This window comes from Epargyreus clarus, unplaced genomic scaffold (genome assembly GCF_041222505.1).
Source record: "Epargyreus clarus isolate Ecla_fem2 unplaced genomic scaffold, WU_Ecla_fem_2.2 ptg000005l, whole genome shotgun sequence".
In the NCBI taxonomy this organism is placed as follows: Eukaryota; Metazoa; Arthropoda; class Insecta; order Lepidoptera; family Hesperiidae; genus Epargyreus; species Epargyreus clarus.
This window is the reverse complement of record NW_027332213.1, coordinates 4,669,745-4,693,986: the sequence shown is the minus strand read 5'-3', so window position 1 is coordinate 4,693,986 and position 24,242 is coordinate 4,669,745. Positions and strand designations below refer to the sequence as shown.

General features: G+C 35.0%; 1 protein-coding gene across 2 annotated transcripts in view; it reads right to left on the bottom strand.

Annotated features, from left to right (window-relative positions):
• LOC140757972 (angiotensin-converting enzyme-like protein Ace3) overlaps window positions 1-24,242 on the bottom strand; it is a 245,578-nt gene that overhangs the window by 130,880 nt on the left and 90,456 nt on the right. For both annotated transcript variants that reach the window (XM_073093897.1, XM_073093896.1), the window contains one exon: window positions 858-893. The gene's annotated coding sequence lies outside the window, so the exon portion shown is untranslated. The remainder of the gene's footprint in view (window positions 1-857; window positions 894-24,242) is intronic.

The window sequence follows — 24,242 nt, the reverse complement described above, 5'->3', positions numbered from 1 at the left end:
ACGTATTTGTGGGAGTGTGATAATTTATGTGGTCTTATTAATTACTCCAGATTGGTGTAGTGGTGCAATTGTTCTCGTATTATTAACCTCCTTTTATAAGACTGCGAAGGTTTGACTCAATATTTTTTTTAATAAATATAAAGCCTACCGCGGTACCTATTCTAGGATTTAACGTGACACCACTGTCACAACGATGTCTGCTTAATAACAGTAGTGTTAAGTGCTGCTGTGTTTCAATTACAAATGTGTAGTAAGAGAGACTTACTGCCCGAGGCGTTCCAACTTAGCCTTCAAGGGCAGCAATACATCTGTAAATGATCACAGATATGGTTAATCTTATCTGGGGTTGGGAACTAATGTCCATGGATGGAAGTTAAAAATGTACAATCATGGACTGTATGTTTGTTTGCTACTCCTATATTATCAAGAGTTTCTAATTATGAAATTGCAATAATATTATGCAATTACTAAACTAATGGAATATTCTGTTTACATATTTTAATCTATTCGACAATTATGAGTATCATTTATGGAAACATTGCCACCAAGACTGATCATCTTACTCCTCTAATAATTCAATATCTTTCCCAGAATGAACACAGAACATACTCTAAGCTCGCTTAAAACTCTTGAAGAGGGCTCCATGAAACAGAATAGAGATTACCAAATTAAAATCCACAATATCAGAGAGCACAGTAGAAACAAGATGGAAGATAGGGAAATTTAAGGCGAATATAAACGTTTCAAAGGCCTGGCGACCGAATTGAATGAAGACATTCAAATATCACCGAGATAAGGCATTATTAAGGTTACCTTTAATCAAGGTAATGCCTCTTAAGAAATTTGCATAGACGCACCTGATTGGCAGACTGATCCGACGGAGCGACGCCGATCTGCAAAAAAGAAAACATTTCTTTAGTAAAATACTTAGAAAACCCTAGGGGATTCTATGGAAGAGACAGATCAAAGCGCTTTGCTTAAAGGATAAGATAATCACTTAAATAATAATTTATAGTACTAATTTATAAAGCCATTACGTACCAAAACGTTAATTTTTGTATATCGTGTTTTGTATCCAATAATCATAGTTTAAAGTAATATTATTCATTCGAAATATTTAATTCAGTTTTATTTACTACTTAACAACCACTAAAATGGCATATACAATTCACAAATTTAGTAATAAGTGACGTTAAATACGAATATCTAATACACACTTGTTTCAAAAAACGTACGAAATAATAAAATGTAGTTTGCTTAGAAATTCAGAAATTTCCAGTACTAACGTACCGTACTGAAGGCAGATCGATCAGTTATTATGAAAGTTTAATAGACCAGCAGGTCCCGCTAAAGTGGATTACCGGCAACAAGGCGTGAGACAAGTTACGTAGCACCTCGGTGCACTTGAAGCTTCGCATGTGGTGTTAACTGTACAATGTACATGTATGATGTTATGCTTTGACGACAGCGCGACAAAGTGACAATAGAAGTTGTGTCATAGTACTTAAAGTGTATTACTATGTTATAGAGTGTGTTTAAGCTTTTTATTGGTGAAACATTTTTAAGCCGGCGGTATGTATCGATCTTAAACGATATGCGAAATTAAAGTCACGGTCACGAGTTGGATGGTTGACCACTAATAAATAAATTTCATTAGTGCTTCTGACGGCATGTGTAGTAGCTGTCCTGGGCCCTTAGTATGAGCTTTTACGTTTTTACAAAAATGATTGTTTTTGTATTTGTTTACATATTTCACATGCATTTCTAATTAGTTCTGATACAGTCCGCTAGGGGCGCTGATTGGAAATATATGGGCAAATACGTAAACAAAAACAAACACAGTCATTTTTGTAAAAACGTAAAAACTCATACTAAGGGTACTGGTTGTTACCATTGGATTTTATCGTTAAACTGTATTAGAGGTCTTATGGGTGGTTTGAAAACATCCGACACAAAAAAAAACCATTAACCCTTTTCCAATCTGAAGTGAAGCAGCGTAAAAATTCGCACATGAAAATCTATTGCAACAAGAAGCCTTCTCATTAAGCAAACTGTAGCGGTTGTTAAAATTATTGTGAACAGGTAACTGATACAAATTGATTAAAACTCTAGATGTTGAAACATAAAAGCGACAAAGTAATATAACGCCATGTTAATCAGTACATAATCTGGTTAATAACAAAACCACCGTTAAAGGCCAAATGATGTTGAAAACTATAGTGCGGTCTACTGTTACTTTCTATCTAACAAATTACAACATACCGACTAGTATTTCTCATAAAATGTGACCTTAAGTAGAATCATATGACACGAAAACTTAGATCCAGACTAAAACATCTAATATGAAGATAGAAACTCCTACGTAATTTATTCCACATCCCGGTCCTGAAGCACTGAATGATTTTGAGTACGCGTGCGAACTATGTTATTCATAGTTCCCTTCAACCTTTGCAACGTGACGTAGCGAAATGCAAAACATGGCGTGACGGGCCAGAAGCAGAACCCATGTCGAAAATCCATCATTCCCAGCCGTGAACTTGCATAACTACTCAGAAACTAGAGGCGTGTATGTTGGCACTCAAATACGACATCGTATGTTGTTACTAGACATGGGACCCATTTATATTATTTATTGATATTGCAAACAGATACCGCTTTGATATGAAAATCGACCACCGCAGTTCTACGGTTAAGAATTTCGGTGCATTTAAATTAATACGCTTTCTACACTCACAGCCCCACACTAGGATTCCCTGTAGAAATCTGTCTGGGCGGGGATCGAACCCGGGACCCTGTGCGCGATTTGAATTTAAATTGTGTGATGCGTGTTAAATATTAAAAAATAGTTTCTGACTTACTTAATAACATTAATGTTGATGATTCACTTTCAACACTGACTGCATAACTTGAAGATGAAATTCCCGAAATGGTCATTATCACACACTATTTCAGCTACTCGTAGATGAAATAGATTCACTTAACTTACGTTAACAGAAAACTTTGTAAACAAGTATAACACCAGTCTTTTTAATAAGAAATAAAAATAATAATCATACATGCTTGGTATAGTGGCGCAACCACTAAATATTCTACCAGACCACGTAACCACGAGTCACATTGACCACCACCGGTTAGGTACATCCAAACATCAATAATATTTGTGTTGTAACAAGATACAATTTAATTGTACGCAAGATAAAAGAATAGCTTTCTGCAGAAGCCATTCTAACAGAATACCATAAAATACGAGGGAATCTCGAACCCCCTTTGGATATCTGCCAACGATTCCATGATATAGCATTTAGGACGCGGTTTTGGCTGTAATATTCCTTGTAAAATAATCTTATCCTTGGAAGTAATGCAAGTTTTATACTACGGATGTAAATATGTAGAAAGAGTAAATAAGAATTTAATCCACAAACAGGAGTAATACATGCGATCTGCCATCGTTGCTTCCCCTTAAAAGTAAGTCCGTTCTTTTAGCACTTCAGACTAAGCATTCAGCAGCAGTTAAAACAGCTGTAGTAAAGCCATAAATCATTAAAATCATCTGAACTCAGATTTGTTATATGAATTTATGTATTAAACCTGGAATAATATTACAGCAATCTAATACGAAGTAAATCGTAATATAATATGACCTAAAAGGCCTCCTTGTAAAACACGTCAAGTATTTTCAGGCATCAAATCGGATAACGTACGTAGTCTTTTATGAGTTCTACATATAGATCTAGCTGGAATTAGGTTTCACTAAATATGAAAGTTCAAGGCCGTTGTGAAGCTTTTACACTGAATAGTATTTATATTTAGAAGACACCTACATTTCAGACTTATCTGAAAAGGTGTATAAAAATAATTATGGCCTTTGTATTAAAAAATCTCGTTATATTATTATTATCCCATAATTTTAAAAGAGATGTTATACATTTTGTGTTCATAAATAAAGTTGTCGAAAAAGCCAAATTAACTTTTGAATTTTATACGAACTTTATTACTCTCGCAACAATCGATAATAAATGAAATTAAAAGACCTTTGTGAAAGACGTAAACTCGTGTTATATTTATCGCATACAAATCACATAATATTTTTTGTATTAGATCAGTTGTCCTAAATATGTTAATACGGACAAATATAAACGTATATAGTTTATCAGTTAACAATCAAGTTTGAATTTGAATACATCGGTTTGGGGAAGGTAGCCTTTCTACATTTGCGAGCGAGTCACATCTTGTTTGTTTCGGATTCCTTCATTGTGTCCTGCATACATTATTTATTTACGACCGATCTCGAACTACCCTCTTACAAAACATAAAATTTCACCGGATTATGAGGGTAACTTCAGATTGATTCAGCAAAAACATTAAAGTGGTATGAATGACAAGCTTTCAGTAACTAAGAATGTGTATAGTCCACATAAAGTAGAGTTCAATGAAGACAATAAAGGTAAAATATTTGACAACAGTTAAGCATTTGTAATTTAGTTCTGGGTTTTATATATTCGTCTTCATGTGCATTTGTATTCTTTCCAGAGTATGACTACAGTCATATTTAATCAAATTTACAAAAAATAGGACGGTTTTTTGGCGGTGCTATTTGGCGTTTATTAAAGCCATAGTTAAACTTTAATCACATCTTAACTTACACTTATCGTAAAATTAGATATCAATCACGTATAAATTTTGTTAGTTTAGCTTAACTTGCGAATCACTTTGAATACATTGATTCGGGATAGGTGACCTTCCGTACATTTGTGATCGACTCACATCTTGTTTGGAGGGTACGGTCAGTCCTGCATACATTATCGTAACAGCAAAACGTTTATGCGCGTGTAAGGTTAGGAAAACATATTGTTTTCTTTATATTTCTTTACCACTTTTGAGTGTCATCTCAATTTTAAATTTGTACTTCGAGAGAGTAATACTAAAACAAATTGAATCTTCAACTAAACTTATGATTCACTTGCAAAAAGTTATAAAGGAAAAGATTCTAGAATTTAATTTATTAACTTGAAACTATTTAAAAGTTAAACAAAGTTGACGACATAAGAAACAAACAGGTTCGTTCGACGTCAGGAGACTTTGATAATTAATCCAACTACGACATCTTGAACGGAAGTTTTAAAACTTGTGCCATAGCCGAGGAATTTATTGCTTAAGTAATGACTTCGATAGTTCGTCTAACAATTGGAATTTTTCCGCGTGTCTCAAGTAACTTAGATCTGCCGTTAATAAAGTTATATCACCTTTCTCTTCATTTACGTCAAGCGAAGAAAACTCTGCGTCAGCTAAACTTGGTGAAGCCATAAAATAAGACCGAGATAATCCTCAACCGACGTGGTTACTACGTAGTTCAATAGAAACAAAGGGGTTAACTTAAACTTTTGAAGCGTTTGAAGATGAATGACATAAAAGAGTAATTTTCACAATCGAGTAAACTCAACAATACTATTATGAAGTAGGTCACGAAGTAAGAAAATAATCATGAATCTCATATTAAATCATAGTTTTAATGATTTAAATATTAGTCATTACATTGACCACGCGTAGAAGTAGAGCTAAGTAATTTTTTTGATTGCAAAGATACATTGATTTTCGATTTCCGATCGAAGTAGGACAAGGCACATAAACATTAAGCATCGTTTTGTGTACAGGTATAAAAAAAATATTGTGGCAGATTGAAATTTCATCTGCAAACTGAGATTGAAAAAAGATAGACGTGGCCTCTCACAGAAAACATATAAGCAAATCCAAATATGTCAACCGGCTTTTATAGTATACAAGAATTATATTTACATACAACGCAAATCGACATGATTGCAGATTGTGTTTATTACAAAAAAAAAACTAGATAAAAGAAGAAGAAAGGTAAGTCCACGTTGTTATATCAAACACTAGGAAAAACAAATAATATGCCATCGTTGGTTACTCGTATTTAATAAGCAAATATAATTTAGAAAATGCATTGGCGACACCTCTTGTGTTGCAAATAGGCGACGGCGACTAACTTCCATCAGATAGCCCATCTGCCATATTATTAGATTTAACTATAAAAGGTGTCACATAACGTGTTCAAATCCGCAATATCACGAACTATATATACCACGGCGTTAAAAATATTCACACAAAAACAAATTTGATTCCAATGCAATATTCTACGACTTTTTTGGCATGAGGTTCAGCATCAAAAGTTTTATACATCGACCGATTTAATACGCAAGTCATGTCATGTTATTTAGCGCTCCCCTTTATACTAAAAAGGATTTACAGTGTTCGCTCACAGCGATTTACCTTTCCCATTTAAAAATTAATAATTTTGCTGAAAGGGATTCATCAATAACATGTTAATCCCGGGAAAGCTTGAATCTGACATCATCAATGCAAACAGATATGTATATTAATCGAAATAATATTTGTGATTTCCCAAAATTTTAAGTTGCCTTATTTCTATTATTAGTCCAAATAAATTTCATTTTAAATTTGAACAGTATAAGATTTACCAACTGAGCACGATTAAAATAATTTAATTTGTTTATCAAGATGCAATGGTTTTGAGTTAATTTTCGATATCCTCCATTGTGTCAGACACAAGCACCGCAAATTTTAATCAAAATTGTGAACAGAATAACAAGATAATTCGACAGAAGTGGTTCTGCAATCTGCTCACAAAGAGTTATCTTTATCAGGACGAAAATGGGAATAATTCTATACTCTACTTTAGGATAATAAAACAGCAAACCAGGTTGCAGTCTATCTAATTATATAATCATACATCCAAAAATAAGATTGGAATCTATCCTTAGGTCAACAGATACGTACCTAACAGAATAACGAGATAATTCGACAGAAGTGGTTCTGCAATCTGCTCACAAAGAGTTATAATTATCTTTATCAGGACGAAAATGGGAGTAATTTTATACTCTACTTTAGGAAAATAAAACAGCAAACCAGGTTGCAGTCTATCTAATTATATAATCATACATCCAAAAATAAGATTGGAATCTATCCTTAGGTCAACAGATACGTACCTACCTATGAAGACGAGTCAGACCGTTTCTTGTCTTGAAGTGTTACTTGTACCTTACTTTGTTAAGGATTTTCAAGCCAATATCGAAATGATTGCTTTGCATATCTGCTCTGGGTATTCATAGGCTACCGTTACGCCTATAACCTAAGGAACCCTACTGTAGGACTATGGGCATATAAAGCAATATAGCGCTGTTATCTTGATCCAATTTATGCTTCGTTTTTGGGCCAAAAGCTTTCGCTCCACAATAGAGCCGCAGATATTTGTTCCTATAGTTCGCTGAAGCAATTTCTCTTACAATACAGGTTGTATCAGAAGCAGGCAGGCTATAATGCCGCTATCGTCCTGAGCACGTCAACAATAGTGTGAGCTCGTTTCCAATTTATTTTTAACGATCCCAACTCATTAGTGAGACTACATTGTTGTACGGCATTGTGTTAAGTGACTTTACACAAAGATGCTGGCACTGTTGCCGTGTTTAGTTCTGTACGTGATACAGTTTCTGACGCTAGTTGGAAATTAAGCACAATTTCCTATTTTCCACATTTCTGTTAGGAACATAATATTGGACAAAATTAACTCATGTCAAAAAACATACTATTCTGACCAAGTGATCATAGGCCATTACAAATTTAGATATCGCAGGAGTCACGAAGGAATTTCGTCTCCTTCCGCCATATATGGAATATCTACGATAGGTATGTTTTGCGTTGACTTTGAAATGAGGAAGAAAAGTGTGCAGATTCGAACCGCGAAAACTTCTGACACATGTCAGTTAGACGAACATCAACCTTCAGTTTTAGAAAGTACAAATTTTCTGTGAAATACATACGGCATAGTTTAAAATATATACCGTCATACATATTTGTAGCGGATTGTTGCGAAGTAGTTTTAATCTTAACTTAATAAAAATAGTTATACAAATCAGACATTATAAGGCATAAGCAAGTTAATTGTCACTGTAAATTGTATTAGGTACCGTTAATTTCTATCAAAAGACTATAAACGAAATTTTAAACAAAAATAGTAAGTTTGCAACAATTTTGCCCTGTCACAAGAAGCTTCCTCGGAGCAAATATTAAACTTCATTAGCAAAGTCGTCAGTTCATTTTAAAGCATATTCCTTAAGTTACAAAGTTAGGGAGCTTCCTAACTGTTATTTTCTTACTTCAAGTAGTTGCCAATTACATTTTGCTTTGCGGTTTCGAAGTGCACAAGTAATTTTGTCTCTGCGGCTTGAAAGTTAATTGCCTGAGGAATGAAGGGCGATTGGAGTTGAATTATGTGAGAATAGTTATAGGAATCGTGTTCGCGGTAACCTGTTTGATTCAAACATTTACTGAGTAAGGAAACTAGAACTGTACAACTTTCTTTAACAATAGACAAATTGACTTTTATTGTTCGTAATTGAATGGGAGATCCTGTTCATTGGTAATGAGTTTATTATAAAGGTGACGTTGACGATGATAATCATATGTGATTTTAGACTAAAATTATCACGGAATTAAGAAATTTTAATATGTAGGCACTCACGCGGTTTTTAATTTCTTTCGTAAACGGAGTTTCGCCGTGACCACAATCAATGCAACCCGCTACATTTTAAAATATTAATCATAATAATGATGAAGGTTAATGACAAAGTGCACGAGCAATGATATGCTTAATGAGTTAAAATGTTTTTAAATTAATTCTCATGATGAACAACTTATAACTACATACTATTACATGACAATGTAACTCTTACTACTACCTACAGACTAATGATCGTTTTATACCAAGTAAATTATAAGCCTGTTAGTTTAATTAACTGCATATAACAAAAACCTACCATTATCACTATCCATAAAAGAACGTCGTAGATATAAAACCTACCAGGGCTAAGCTCAGTCGACAAGATATTTTTATAACGTAATAATAAGCTAACGAGGTGCCATCATCGCGTACACGCTGTTGATTTTTATTGCCATTAAAAGTGTATTAGCTTCCTCTTGAACTATGCTTGGCAACGTGGCTCAGAACAGCTCCACACTTTTTCCGTAGATACAGGATTAAGGATAGAGGTATATCTGGAGATAGACAATTGTGTGTAACCCTACTTTTTTTATAATATGAGAGTAGCAGACGAGCATGCAGTCCACCTGATGGTAATTGGCTGCTGCCGCCCATGGACATTTGTAATCAACCCCAGATAGGTTTAGATATTCTTACACGGCCACAGATGTGCCGCTACTCCTGAGGACTAATCTGGAACGCCTCCCTTACCACACTCTTTAAACCAGAACACAGCAGCGTTTAACACTGCTGTTGTGAGGCAGGAATAGGTGTGGCGGTGGTGAAGCCGGAGTCGAACAACAAAGGGTTCAACAACAAACACCTTCAAACTACTTTCGAAGTTATTCTTCTATTACGGTTACCAACACAGACAATTCTGCTAACCACGGTGACTACAGTCAATAGCAAAGCCTGTTCTCAGGAATGAGGTTTTAAGGATGTTGAGACGAAGGGGTTGCTCAACTGGCAATCATTATAAAAAAGGCCTAACTGCCTATGTCACTCCTATTATTTAAATATATTCAACGACATAAGTTCAAATCCGTATAACCTTTTACACTGTAGGGAGTGTGAAAGAATGAGACATACATATCCACATATCTACGTACGTTCGGAAAACATTACCCTCCGCAATTGGGTAAAAAGATCCCCCAAAATTGACACATTTACGCAGTTCCGATAAAATAAGCGGACGATAGGTAGCGAACAATTTAGGTAAGAATTTGGGTCTTCTTCACATCGTGTATAGAATGTGTAGTATAGATAGCTATCATATACATATGCATCCCGCAATAAGAAAATGTTCCTTGCAGCTTATTTCGCATGCATCATGTTTTTACTCTATTTTGTTTGGTTTGTCAGTTGAATTTTATCTTTTTTTAATTTAATAGTGACTTGCTTTAATAATATAGAAAATGAACTCGTATTAAATTGAGAGTACCTACAAATTTAGAGAGCATTAACTTGTGTACCTAAACTAATATGGCTTACGTTATGGACCTTTAAATAGTATCTCACCGAGTAATAATATTAGCTGTAATGACCCTAAACTTCTCTTGTGATATCCCCTTTAATCCTTTATAACGATCTGAGTATTTATCGCTTGACTAGTTAGCCGTGTTTATGCTAACTGCGATGTTACGTTCCCACAGATAATCCGAGGCAGTGGTTCGCAACCTTTTCGTGAACAAACTAATCATAATTTATTACATCTATTATAATTAGTGGTATAATTAGAATCGTATGATTTAACAGTTTCTAACATGAAAATAGAGGTAATTTATAATACTAGTACCTACCTAAAAAAAAACCTAAGAAAATAAAAAAGCAAGGAAAATAAAATTTTATTAATTCCACACAATATTCAAATACACACAAAACAGAACACAAAGTTTAATTATTATATCTTTCTAAAGTACGATAACTACACATATTGATCAATAATTAAGTTTATGTTTTAAAATTAAATAATTATAGAAAAGTTAAATTACTGACATATTTTATTGAACAATAGTATAAGAGATTGAGAACCACTGTTCAAAGCCATTATACCGGGCGTCCTTTATTAAAGTGATGTTCACAAACTCTAAACAGTTTAATACGAGATCAAGTGGCTTGTAGATGCCGATATAGTTAATAATGTTATTGGAATGAACATAATATATGTAGGTACTATTTGTTACTAGGCTCTGATAGCTATTGTCCCTGTAGTTCCGGGACTAGAATAGGGCTACGGTAACTCCTGCCTGTCGTAAGAGGCGACTAAAAGGGGGCTTCCGGGGTTGCGGGCGGCAAGAGTGGGAGCTCTAGCCGTCCAGTAAGCGATCCCGGGAAGGACGGCGGTATGTGTGGTCGCATAGCGTTGTGTACACCAAATGGTGCGGGAGGAGCGAAAACTGCTCCCCCAGGGCAGAGCCCGATCGGGGCATCTCGCTTGGAGGACTACGGTTACGTTCCGTCGGAGATCCCGGAGTTCTCCAACAAGCGTTGAGGACGGCCACCGGGGGGGTTTTAGTGCGGTAAGAATCCCACATAACCCGGCGTCGCTCCCACGTCGGGTACCTTTTGAAGGTTTCCCCCTCGTTAAGGAAAAAAAAAAAAAAAAAGGCTCTGATAGCTATACGAGCGACCGCCGGCGACAGCAACCGACAACAAAATGCAATCGCCGACGATCGCTCGCAACATTCTGTAAGCGTCTGCAATTGTTGCCGCCAATCGTTGTATTTTAAAACAATATCTTAGGTTTGTTTGGGGTCGTCACACCACCGTACAACACTACCGTAGTAGGGACACTGTACACTATAGGGCAGCAAGAGGATTCCTTTAGTATTTACTGATTTAGTCAAAATTAATTTTACACAAGAGCTTAATTAAAATTCCTATCATAAAATATTCCTTCCTGAATGTTAATATTAACAAAGAATATTTGAATTATTTTCCCAAGTTAGATAACAACAAAAAATCGTTTCTATTTTTATGAAACAGGAAAACGATGTTTTCAGCTTGTGATAAATGTTTTGTGTACTTAAGTACTTTAGTTTCAGTGTTGAAAGAGGAGATTTTTACTAAAATGTTCAGCATTAACGTAAAACATTAAATTGTTTACTTTTCAATTTCCACAGAAGACACGTAGACTTGAAATACTTGAATATTTAAAGGTGGTAGAACCCTCTGTGGTTCGACTCCGGCGGCACCACTGCTATACCTATTTCTAATAACAGTTCTAACAATAACACCTAATAACAGCAGCGTTACGCACTGCTGTGTTCCGTTTTGAAGGGTTGATTACAGATGTCCATGGGCGACAGTAGCCACTTACCATCAGGTGAACTGAATGCTCGTCTGCTACTCCTATATTATAAAAAAAAAACTTGAGAAAACAATCAAATTAATCTGTAAGCTGTATGTACGTCATCGGTACAACCGGACATTGTTATTTGGCGTAGGTTGAAATAATCAAAAATGTAGAAATAAACAACGCTTTTGATACTACGACGTCACTTCCTTAAGGTATTTATAGCCATATTAAAATACCAGACGAAAGATTAGTCTGATCCGGAACAGAAAATAAAATTCATACATCTACTTCGCCAGGATTCGAACCCACTTCACGTACGGACTCAAGAAAGGGAAAAGGATATCATTACAGGAAGCAACAAAGTTTAGAAAGTAAGGATACATACAGATACATACAGAACAGCATGAAAGTTTAGAAAGTAAGGATAGGTGAGATATATGATTTAATAAATCAATAACGACTTGAATATGATATATTTAAGCAACTTACGAAATCAGTTATATCAGAATCCACACATAGAGGAGAATAGTCAATATAAAATTGAAAGATTTGTTAGAATAAAACGGAAGTGAAGATGTAACCGAACGATATCGTGAAAGAAACGAGATGAAAATTATCTGACGTAAAGGAGTCAAGGAAACGTTTTTCGAAGATATCTGGAAACTAAAGAGAATCTATGTAAATATAACCTTTTATACATTTACCGTTGCGATGAAAACCTTAATTACATAAAATATGGTACAACTTCTTGACTTGGTTACTACGGTATCTCTAGTTTTGGTTATGGTAGTAGAATTTTGGCTAGGCGTTTCAATTGTATATTTTGGACAATCCGCGTTTTTGGCAAGACTTTAGATTTTTTTTTGAGTTGCTTACGGATATCGTTGGAAGATAGCATTAGCATCCTGCTCTTGCCTATAAAAATCCATTCGAATAAATACGACTAAAGAAAAGGACAAAAGATTGTCAAAGGTATCAAAGACCTTACCTTCACGCCGAAAAGCAGCTGAAACCGTCTTGATCCACAAACACGAGGCAAGGGTCAATACTCTATTCGTTTGCATACGACAGACATGGTTTTTCACATATCCGACTTGGCAACACTCCAATCGCCCTATAAACTGAGTGACGCAGTCGACGAAAAGAATTTGTCGGGCACTAAAGCGAAGAATTACAGCCTAGTCCCCTTTTGTTTGCTTCCTTTAACGGCTATTTCCCAAAAAAATGTTTAGCCCATTAAAATGGGAAGGACCTTGAATAAATGTACGAACAAAGAATACTGTGGTTTAATGCTTGCGTTGTGGATATAAACGTGTTGAACTGGCTTTTATTTGACTGCTTGACAATTTATTAGATGGTGTAAAAGCTGGGATTGTTTGAAGGGAAATTTTAATTCTGGTTGATCCCGTATTTGTATTACACGTGAACTACCAAGGCTTAAAAGAACTAGAACTATCTAAACACACATGAGTAACTTTTAGAGAAAAAATTGCTGAAAATGTCCCTTCTTCGGAAAGCTTGCTGTAGAATGCTTACCGTAAAATGTTACATCATTGAACAGCAAGTTTACCTTCCCGCCATATATATTTGTGCGTATATGTTTCTACTTATCAACGAGTTAGGCATCCTAATATATACCTAGCTAATAGGATGATACGTATTAATAAATTGTAGAAATTTAAATGCAAAGCTGTATTATACACAGCCAAGATAAAGAAGAGGTACTAGTTAATACACTACAAGAAAAAAGTAGAGTCCCTGGGAATTTCTTGTAACTTATTTAAAAACAACGAATTCAAAGACAACTGTTAAATACTATAGAAATACTCCTGGCAAAGGTCACCTGTAACTAAAACTATTCAAGTTATTTCCAAAAAAATCCTAAAATATACAAAATGTTCTCGATCTCTATGCACGTAACCAGTGGCATTCAACCAATCAGTCATCAATTGGTATTGGTGGTTACACGGAAACTTATCGATTCCTCTTCCGCCCTCACGTCGCCTGCTCGACCGAGCGTTTCGACCTACAATGACGTTCATCTGGAACGATGGAGCACTAGTCTCACTTTCAACGACTTACTAGTAGCGACATTGCAAGAAAAAAATCTCTAATGTACTTTTATCTCGTCGGCTTGTATGTTGCTTTTTTTTATAATATAGGAGTAGAAGACGAGCATGCAGTGCACCTGATGGTAAGTGGCTACTGCCGCCCATGGACATCTGTAATCAATCCCAGACAGGATTAGATATTCCTACTTGAGGTCGGCCACAGATGCGCCGCTACCCCTGAGGACTAAGCTAGAACGCCTCGGAAAAGTATGTCTCCCTTACCACACCCTTCAAACTGGAACACAGCAGCGCCTAACACTGCTGTTATTAGGTAGAAATAGGTGTGGCGGTGGTGCCGCCGGATTCGAACCACAAACTACAATTATTTCCTTGCTGAGTATAAATATTTTCTTAAAATGCGAAGAATTTAGACGGTTTATCGAGGGCGAAATGGAAGACTATTCTGGAACGTCAAAAATATCAATTGTGTAATTGTCATTGCACTGTTTTCTCTCGGTATTAAAACAAATGATAATTGACTTTCGAAAAAATTGAATATTTTGAAAGCCGAATCGGGAACTGGGGGTGGACTAAGATGAATATAAATTGTACTTTTAAAATATTAAATTCATGAAGGTCTAGTGAACTATCGCATTAAGATATCATCGATCATGTCATATTGCTATGACAAATACCTTATCAAACGACAAAGCACCTTTACCAGAAACCTTTCAATGATTCATAGTAATGCCGTCACATTCATATAATGACCCAAATGTATAAAGGTGCATAATTGCAAATATTCAAATGTGCAAATCACATTCCAAACCAAACTCATAAATAAATAGACTCTACAATAGTTCAATGTTCAATTGTTTCTACCCGTCTATATTGAAGTGATCTTTGTAATAACATAAAGTTGGTAGCGATCGTAAATGTTATATTCTTTGCAATTGCATAAAGTTCCCGGTTTACAATTTTCACAAAACGCCACATAAACGTGAAATACAACGCTCCATTTCGCAATTGAATTAAAGAACAAAATGCATAAAGCTTGAGAACTTGCTTCACGAGGAATAGTTATTGATAGTAAAGGTCATAAATCCCTTGATATCCCACTAGACTCACATTTCCTAACTACTAAGCATAGATACCCGAGGACTTAAGTCGTATGTGAATGTAATACGACTAGTTCCTATCTTTAAACGTTCAAGAATCATATGGGAGCTATTTTATTTTAATAGTTACTTAAATCGATAAAAATACTTAAGTACATGTTAAAAATTTTACGTCTTGCATTTAATCAGGACATATGTGTATCACGACATCGGGGAGAACAGAAACATTATTGCGAATATAATCATCATATTAAAAATAAATGCATATTGAAGAAACGTTGGTGAAATTTTATCTCACTGCAACATGAATATTAACGGTAGTTAAAATATAATATTTTAATAACATTATACGTCAATCCTTTTTCATCTCCGATTTAATATAATTATCATATTATTATTTTACACGATACAGTAGCTCAATTTGACATTAATCCAAAATTATGAAGCAACGCAACCAATACAACGCAAGTCCAAAATTCAAGTGTTTACGTACAACAATAAAGTAGACACAAGTTTTGAATACGAAATATAAAACGAGAATATAGTACCAAGTTGAAGATTGCACCAGAACAAAAGACGTCGGAGTAGGATTTTGGGCTATTTGCAGCCAGTGAGTTATGGCTTGCAACAGGAGTATCACTATTTCTTGGTCCCAATACACTTAACTTACCGAAGTTTAGTTCTCAAACTCTAACCCCTGGTGAGATCTGAATCACAATATACTTTCTTCGCGGTATTTCATATATCCGTTATTTAGCGGAGGCATTAGAAGATTTGCACCTTGAAATGACGTCCAAATTTATATCATAAGAAGAATCACAAATTTCAAGATTTGGAAACTTGAAGAATTCTACTATAATAATTAAAATCATAAAGACAGAAGTGCCTATAAACAATTTTTAACAATTTTTTGTCTAAGTTTTGTTAGTTTTTCCAGAGTAACACACAAATTTCACAAGAAGTTAGACAAAAGCTACTTTATCTTGAAAAATTGTGAATGAGCTGCACACAGGCGGAAAGGCGATGGGCAGATTCTTTATATTCAAGTTTGCAGTAAATTTCACGAAGTACGGTATGTTTATAGTTTAAACGAAAATAAAACTGTAACGTTACTAGGACAAGAAATATATTTCAACATATAAAGAGCAAAATTTTGATGAAATAAAATCTTCCTTCCAGAAACGCGGTCGTAACTGAGCGTGGCCGTGGCACACAAAGGAAAATTAAAACTATTTTGAGAAGTGAAGAAGTCGAAGACCTGTTTATGTCAGAAACTTCAAAAATCACTACGGTTCTTGACTGGGGATGTTACTAGTAGATTCTTAAAACTTGTATATTGAATTTAGTCCATCGGTAACAACGCTTCTGACCTGATCTGATTGAATTGAAAGTCTCAAATTTTATTTGGGCCAAGTTAAAGATACAGATTAAGGCATGTCCAGAGGCTCCGAGGCAGATAGTAGAGACTATATCAATAAACTCAATATTATTTGCTATTTATTATTTACCCGGTAACCTTTCTATTAAGTTATCGCTTACATTGATAAAATAAGTATCTCTCGTTGTATTTATGTGATCAAATTATTGTAACATGTCTTTAAACCACTACCTTATTGTTACATATCCCGAAATGATAAATCAACAGAAAAGGAAATAAATTTTTGCGAGTTTACACATAATCCTAAAATAACTTTCCATAACTCTCTAAAATTTGACCTGGATTTCCAGATCCCGGAAACAGGATATATCCAAACATTTACAGCGTTGTTTTTGACAATTGCTCCTTTCGTCGCGGCAGTCGACTCTATGCACATAGTACAATGTATGAACATGATTATATGCTCACAAAGTAAGACAGTTTTTTTTAAATTTAAGATTGAAGTAGCCCGTTTGTCAGCCCAACCGATGATAAGTTGTCACTGACATCGATTGACAATTGGAGAAAAAAGTTCTACTGGAACCTATCAGATGTATTCCCAGATTTCGGTGGATTGTACCTCCCCTTGTACCTAGTAGTTGATCCACACTGTTCCTACTGGCTTTTAAATGACATAAAAGTACCAATACAGTATCAATAAACGTGAACATTTGTTTATTACAAATCTTACATCTTACAATTTGATTCTACATCGCTAAACTCAAGATCTGTATCACGGTACATTTTCTCCCATGTTCCTAACCGAATCGTATATTACTTTTTATGCACAACGTCGAGGTTATGAGTCCTGGTGGCCGTTTTAGATGGGTCCATGTGATTACAGTCTAAGTACGCTCGTTGGTCTAGATAAGCCCGACGTACGGATGTTTCCGCATGTAATATTCGTATTTCATACTCATTTTCTGTGGGCTTTTAACGAGGTTACGAGAAAATTGCAGGTGCGTTGAAAAGATTCATGAATGTAAGACGGCATTAAATATACGATTACATAAAATATGCAAGGATAAAATCTAAGGGTTGCATACAATGGAACGGAGCGACACTTTTCGTTTTGTAATCAGCATTTACATAGATTATATTGAATTGACTGTTTCCGTTGTCTCTTTTTTTTCTTATAATAGAATGTACAATTTATATGTTTAAGTAAGCTAAAAAATACGCTACGCTACGAGAAACAGTATAACACGGGCATCAACTTAAAGTTCGTCAATCTTACTCACAATATATACCCCAATTCCTATATTTTCCGTACATAAAATTGTTCGAACGCCTACGGTAAGTCCTATCGAAGCATCACTACCTGACTGGCAACTTTCCCAATAGCCATGTCTCCTGCTATTCAATACGCTTCCGCTCGTGAAAGGTCCATGCAATCACGTACGCCGCCAAGTCGGCCGCTACGTGTTCGAGGGGCAAGTTTGATTGATCAAAGGATGGACAAACAAACACCTTGATTCACTTTTGCACATTTCATTTACTTGGAAAATCCATGGTTATGATTTTCTTTTTAAACCCCACAAAATTCAATAGACTTTAAGTTTTACTACCTCAAAACGAAATTTTAAACTCAGCACACGAACTTAAATTGGTTAAACGTCCATGGATCTACACAATCTCGAAGCTAACTGATTGATCTCCTTCCTAATCGCGAGATTTCTGCTCTTCAATACACTTCCGCTCGTAAAAGATCTGATGCAATCACGTACGCCGCCAGGTCATTACATGTACAAAGAGCGCAGAATTGATCGATTCGTTTTTAAACTGTTCTATGGCTAATTTCATTATAGGAGGTACGGTACCACAGTGCTTATGAAGGTCGCAAGTCACAATGGCCTTTTACGCACTTGAGAATCAAAAGCATTAATTCGAATTTTGACTAGCTCACAATGAAGTTACCTTCAAATTCTATATTCTCAGCACACAAAGCCAAATTGATTAATAGACATCGGAAAGTCCACTTTTGGGGCATCGTCACAAACACCTGACTGGCAGCCTTCCCAATCGCCGTGTCTCCTGCTCTTGAATACGCTTCCGCTCGTGAAAGGTCCACTGCAATCACGTACGCCAAGTCGGTCGCTACGTGTTCGAAGAGCAAGTCTGATTGATCAAACGGCGGACATTCGTTCATAGACTGCTCCACTCATTTAAATAGACAAAATAGATATTTCAAACAATGTAAGTACAAAATTCTAATCACATTTTTCTATGCACGCTGTGCAAAGAAAATTGAGAGGGAGGATCAAATACGATCCTGCAGAGAATAATATGATTATAATTTTTGTAGCAATGTTACGACGTAAGGAGTATTTTTAGCAGTACTTTTTTAACGTTTAAATATCTTAATTGATAATATGACATGTAAAAATAACCTTAAACATGTCATCACCAACTTTGGTTCGTATATCAGCAAAGTAGGCTTTTAGCAAGCCCACTGGCTAAGGGGGCCCTCAGTAGGTTATGAGTATTTTGTTTTATAGTTACTTTTTAATATTGAAATAACCGCTTTTTACTACATGCATATGGTATGGTATGGTATGGCAATATACATACGGTATATACACCAACATAACATTTTTTACAATTTTTGTCTGTCTGTTTGTTTTGGTTAATCTCTGAGAAGGCTGGACCGATTTTGACGGGACTTTTATTGGCAGGTAGCTGATGTAATAAGGAGTAACTTAGGCTACTTATATTTTAGAACTAGCTGTGCCCCTGTTTCTTTTTAACGCGGGTGAAACCGCGGGACACAGCTTGTTTATAAAATTATTTAAAACCATTACAACATAGCAAACACGCAAATATTGCAATTATTTAAAAAAAATACTTTTCTACATATATCTAAAGCACTTGAATTTAAATACGAATGATATCTAAGTATTTTTAATAATTTTATTATTACTCTTAAACATCTACGAAAAATACTTACGAGATATTACAGAATTTATTATCGCAGATACCAAGCCATTACCATACAGAACATAAGGCCCTTGTTCACAAAGAAGTAATCGAGGACGCGGAATATTTTAAATTTGCTGCTAAAGGTCTTTTACTTGTCTTCTGTGATTGACTTTGACACTTTTGTCGAATCATTCTTATGCATCAATCTAAAATGACTGATTAAATTATTGATTTCAATGCATGATTTGTGTCACCCGAACTAATATACATAAGAGAACCTTCAAATATTAAAGGGCTAAAAAGTAGCCTTTGCTTAGTAAGGAGTCAAGTTCCAAAAATGAAACCGTACAATTTATTACGTCTAGTGACATCTGCAGGATAGCCTTGACACGCCGGACTCCAGTAGCCTGACTACCACACGTTCTTTCATTTCCGTTTGAGAAATAAGATGTCATAACAAGAAAATTGTTCCTAGAAATATTTCTCAGACTACTACCACAATTTGTATATAAACGCTCTATGATAATATCAAAATATGACCAAGTAAAAAATCAATTATGCTTCAAGAATTTAAATTAAAAGATTTATTTTTAAATACCATACCGGTACATATACAATGTAAATAATTTCTGTGTTAATAAATCATAAAATTTTCTTCCTGACGGCGTAAAATTTAAGAATTGCAGTTAAGAAATATAAACAAGTACATGTATACAGGTACCACCTACTTATGTTTAAATTTTATCTAGATCCTTTACAAAAGGTCCCCTGACGAATATCGTACAAACCTGTCGTCCCACTGAAATGATAAATAGAATAAATTCGCATACAATAAAGACTGCATCCATTCCCATAGCATGCATTACCATAAAAAGAGCTTTAACCCAATACCACATTACTTTCCTAAGCGAGCTATTCTAGCCAATTCTAGGCAATATCCAGTCTACATCTAGCTCGCTCGTACCCGGAAGTCGACAACAACGTCATAAAAATCCTATTAAAAGTGAGATATCGTTCCCATCCATTATTCAGGACGCTCTCGAATATTCAGGAGCACTGGCTCTCTGATTATTCCGCGTTCCTTATAGAAACGGGGATACTAACTACATAGTGATAGGTTGGAATCTTTCGGTATTATCCATCTCACGCCCACACTCAAACAAATACGTACGTTCGTGTAACGTTAGCCAAATCATAGAGTCATTATCTGCAAAATGTGTATTGTTGCGAGATAAATGATATGTAATAAAATGATCGAATAAAAAATAAAGTAAAAATGTACCTAATACCTAAATAGAGTGATTTTAGAAAAAGACAAACCCACTTTTGCAGGATCTTCTCAGTTGAGATCGGTCCGGTCCGGGGTGTTCTGATCCAGTAGTAGTAAAAGAAAAAAAGATTATCACTGACATTTTGTAAGTGCCTCTGCAGGGCTATACAAATTATATTATTTCATATTGAATGGTTAAAGTTACAACATCGCGGAACTTATGTATCATTGCTAAATCTAGTCCTAAACAGGGAAAGGCTTATTCCGTACTACTCCATTTAATACACTAGTTGATAATAATCAATATTTAATGTTTATCTAATCCTCCTTCATGCCATATTGCAATATAGTAAGTAAATGCGTTCTCGCTGGAAAATATGATCTCAATAACTATAAAAATCGCGTTTTAATCTAGTTTCAAATTTATTCAAAGTTTGAAATCTCAAGGAGTACCGACTTTACTTTAAGTTAATTAACTTCAACAATCTATAAACAGTTGTGAAATAAAGCAAGACGGTTCGCTTTATGCTAGTTTTAATATGCAGTTTATTTTAATATAGGACAAAGATTATTTAAGAATTATTTGATGATTATAAAGTGAATTAATCAATAAGTTCCCAAATGGGAACATTGAACATAAATTGAAATTTAAAGTATTTTAAAAAGTTGTGTTGAAAATTTTTAATCTTCATTTTTTACATGTAATACTCGTAGTAATCAAACATATTTCATCTGAATATACATGGAAATAACCGTCAAAACCTATTGAGGAGTTCTACCTGAAGCTGATAAAAGTAACATGGTATGGATGAATTAATATTGCTTGTTAAAATTCCGACAACGTGTAACCACCGCTATAGTTATCGCCAAACTGCTAGTCCGCTCTGAAGTTGTTCCGGGCAGGTGTAGTCATACAATTTGCTATGGCGACTTGATTCATTTCTATATTCAGTAGGACAACCATGAGTTTACAAAAGTATTACTCGCTAGCGACTGCGTAAAATAAATGTATGAAAAATTGTACAGCGCCTCTGGTGGTTACTCGTAGAACTAAAATCCGTAGTGACGTAACTCGATACGTAAAAAACCTATCGAAATCAAATCGCTAGCGAATGTCATTATGATCTATTGCCATACAAATTCGGTCCCATGAGTCATTAATTTGACAGACGTTGTCAAGAAATACCGGTAACTCGATACGTAAAAAACCTATCGAAATCAAATCGCTAGCGAATGTCATTATGATCTATTGCCATACAAATTCGGTCCCATGAGTCATTAATTTGACAGACGTTGTCAAGAAATACCGTAACGATAGTAGTTATGTTATTCACTAGCAAAATGACAATAGTTTTCTATTTACCATTTCTATAGTGGCGTTTTTTATGCCAACTCATGGTAATGCTACAGAGCGGACCAGCAGTTTTACGCGAACTTTACCTTCAAAACGAAAGCGTGCATGAAAATCCACTAGTAATCACCCAGCCAGATCTCGACCACCCCAACAATACTAATCATATTTAATAGTTGACGTCACAAATACTCTCACCACGAGAAAGAAAAATACATTGTTAACAGATTCTTCTTACTTCAACTAAGCGAAACTGATATCCATAGTCATTATTAGTTTGAATTCATTAAGTCAATTAGCGTCAATAATCTTCATGAACAGAAGCTCTAACAAGTTTGAAGATGAAAGATTATATCAATTAATTGGCAAATATCGGTAAATTCGTAACTCTGAATATACGGAACTCAACTTTTGAAAATATAATGAACCCAATGAACATTCGTTTTAGATTTTTTTAACGATGAGCCACATTATTCAGTAAAGTTTATTAAGCTCGATTTTGGCATCTTTGTCAATAGAGTGTTGAATACTAGTTTCAGTTAACGCACTTAAAATCAAAATGAGAACCGAATTCATAGGAAATCTCGATATAAAGTACCTACTAGTGTCTGTTACACTATACAGCCGATCATGTAAATACAGTCTGTACTTTAGAGTACAGACTGTATTTACATGATCGGCAAAGTTTTAGAAGTTTGACGCGTGCATTGTATCAGAGTCAGTCTTCTTTAAACAATGGGATATCTTAACAAGTTTCGCTTTACCAAGCAGCTTGTAATCTTCAAAGCCGCCTTACCCGCTGAAGCTTACGTAAAACCCGCTACATAACCACTTCACGGTAACAGTTGTTTATGGTTAGAACTTAAAGTTATTCTAGCTTATACTATAAAATCTTCGCTAAAGTAGCGTGCTTGTGATATGTAGTTTACTCATAGCTCCACGGTAGGATTCCTTGTGTAATAGGTATACTGTACCGTAACCAGAATAGGATATACATTTATCATTTTACTGTCCGCCGGAGATAACTCGGTAGACCGGAACGCTATGCGTATCAGGCTGGTATAGTGGGTTTATTATTATTATATTTTATTTATTACTAGATGACCCGGTGAACTTCGTACCACCTAATTATGAGTGACTATCTGTACCTCGTGGTTTCACTCGTGTAATTTATGTATTATGTCCATAAACTACTGGTAAATATTAGGAAATGGCCACAGGAGAACAGGAAAATAAAAAATACAATTAAATAAAATTCACTCTACCTCTCTGCACTCTGTTATTTTTTTACCGACTTCAAAAAGGAGGTGGTTATCAATTCGGCCGGTATCTTTTTTTTATGTATGTACACGAATTACTCCGCCGTTAGTGAACCGATTTTAATAATTCTTTTTTTATTGTGTTATTTTTTATTGTAGGTTCTAATGTAATTACAAAGTCAGTTCATCATTGACTATTTAAGGGTCTGATAATGTGGCTCGGAGACAAAATATGTAACTCCTCAACCGATGGGGATATTTGAGTTGTGTTTGAAGATATTTAGTGTAAGTTCTAACAAAATTGCAAAGTCACTTCATCATTGACTACTTAAGGGTCTGATAATGTGGCTCGGAGACAAAATATGTAACTCCTCAACCGATGGGAATAATTGAGTCGTGTTTGAAGATATTTGGTGAAGGAGGTTCTAATGAAATTGCAAAGCCAGTTCATCATTGACTATTTAGTTAGGTTAGGTTGGAACACATAAGACAATATAAAATTAAGCGGGCAGGGCGCGGCAGCGCCCTGCGAGCGGGCGGTTCCAATCAATGTAAATTCAGACCTTACCTTAATTCATGATCACGTTTATACAATTTTATATTGTATTAATATAAATGTTATTATGTCATCACTAAAAAGGGTAAAAAAAAATTTAACAAAAAATACAACCGACTTCTATGTCACTACATAGTAAAAAATAATTCAAATAAATGTTGGTTTAGTACATATTTCTGAAGTCGGCGCTCAATATATTTCGTTCGAATTATTTTTTACTTTGTTTTGATCTAAAAAAACAAACAGTGACTCAGATGCTTCATTATGTCTTATGATAATTTTCTTAGTGCTCCAAATTAACGGATATTAAATTAAAGTTCCATACCCGATTAAACGACCCTAAGGGTTGATTTTCCAAAAACGGTGAAAAATGTGTTCTATTATTTTGAATCAAAAAGCTAAATTCCAATTTTCATAGACTTTGCTTC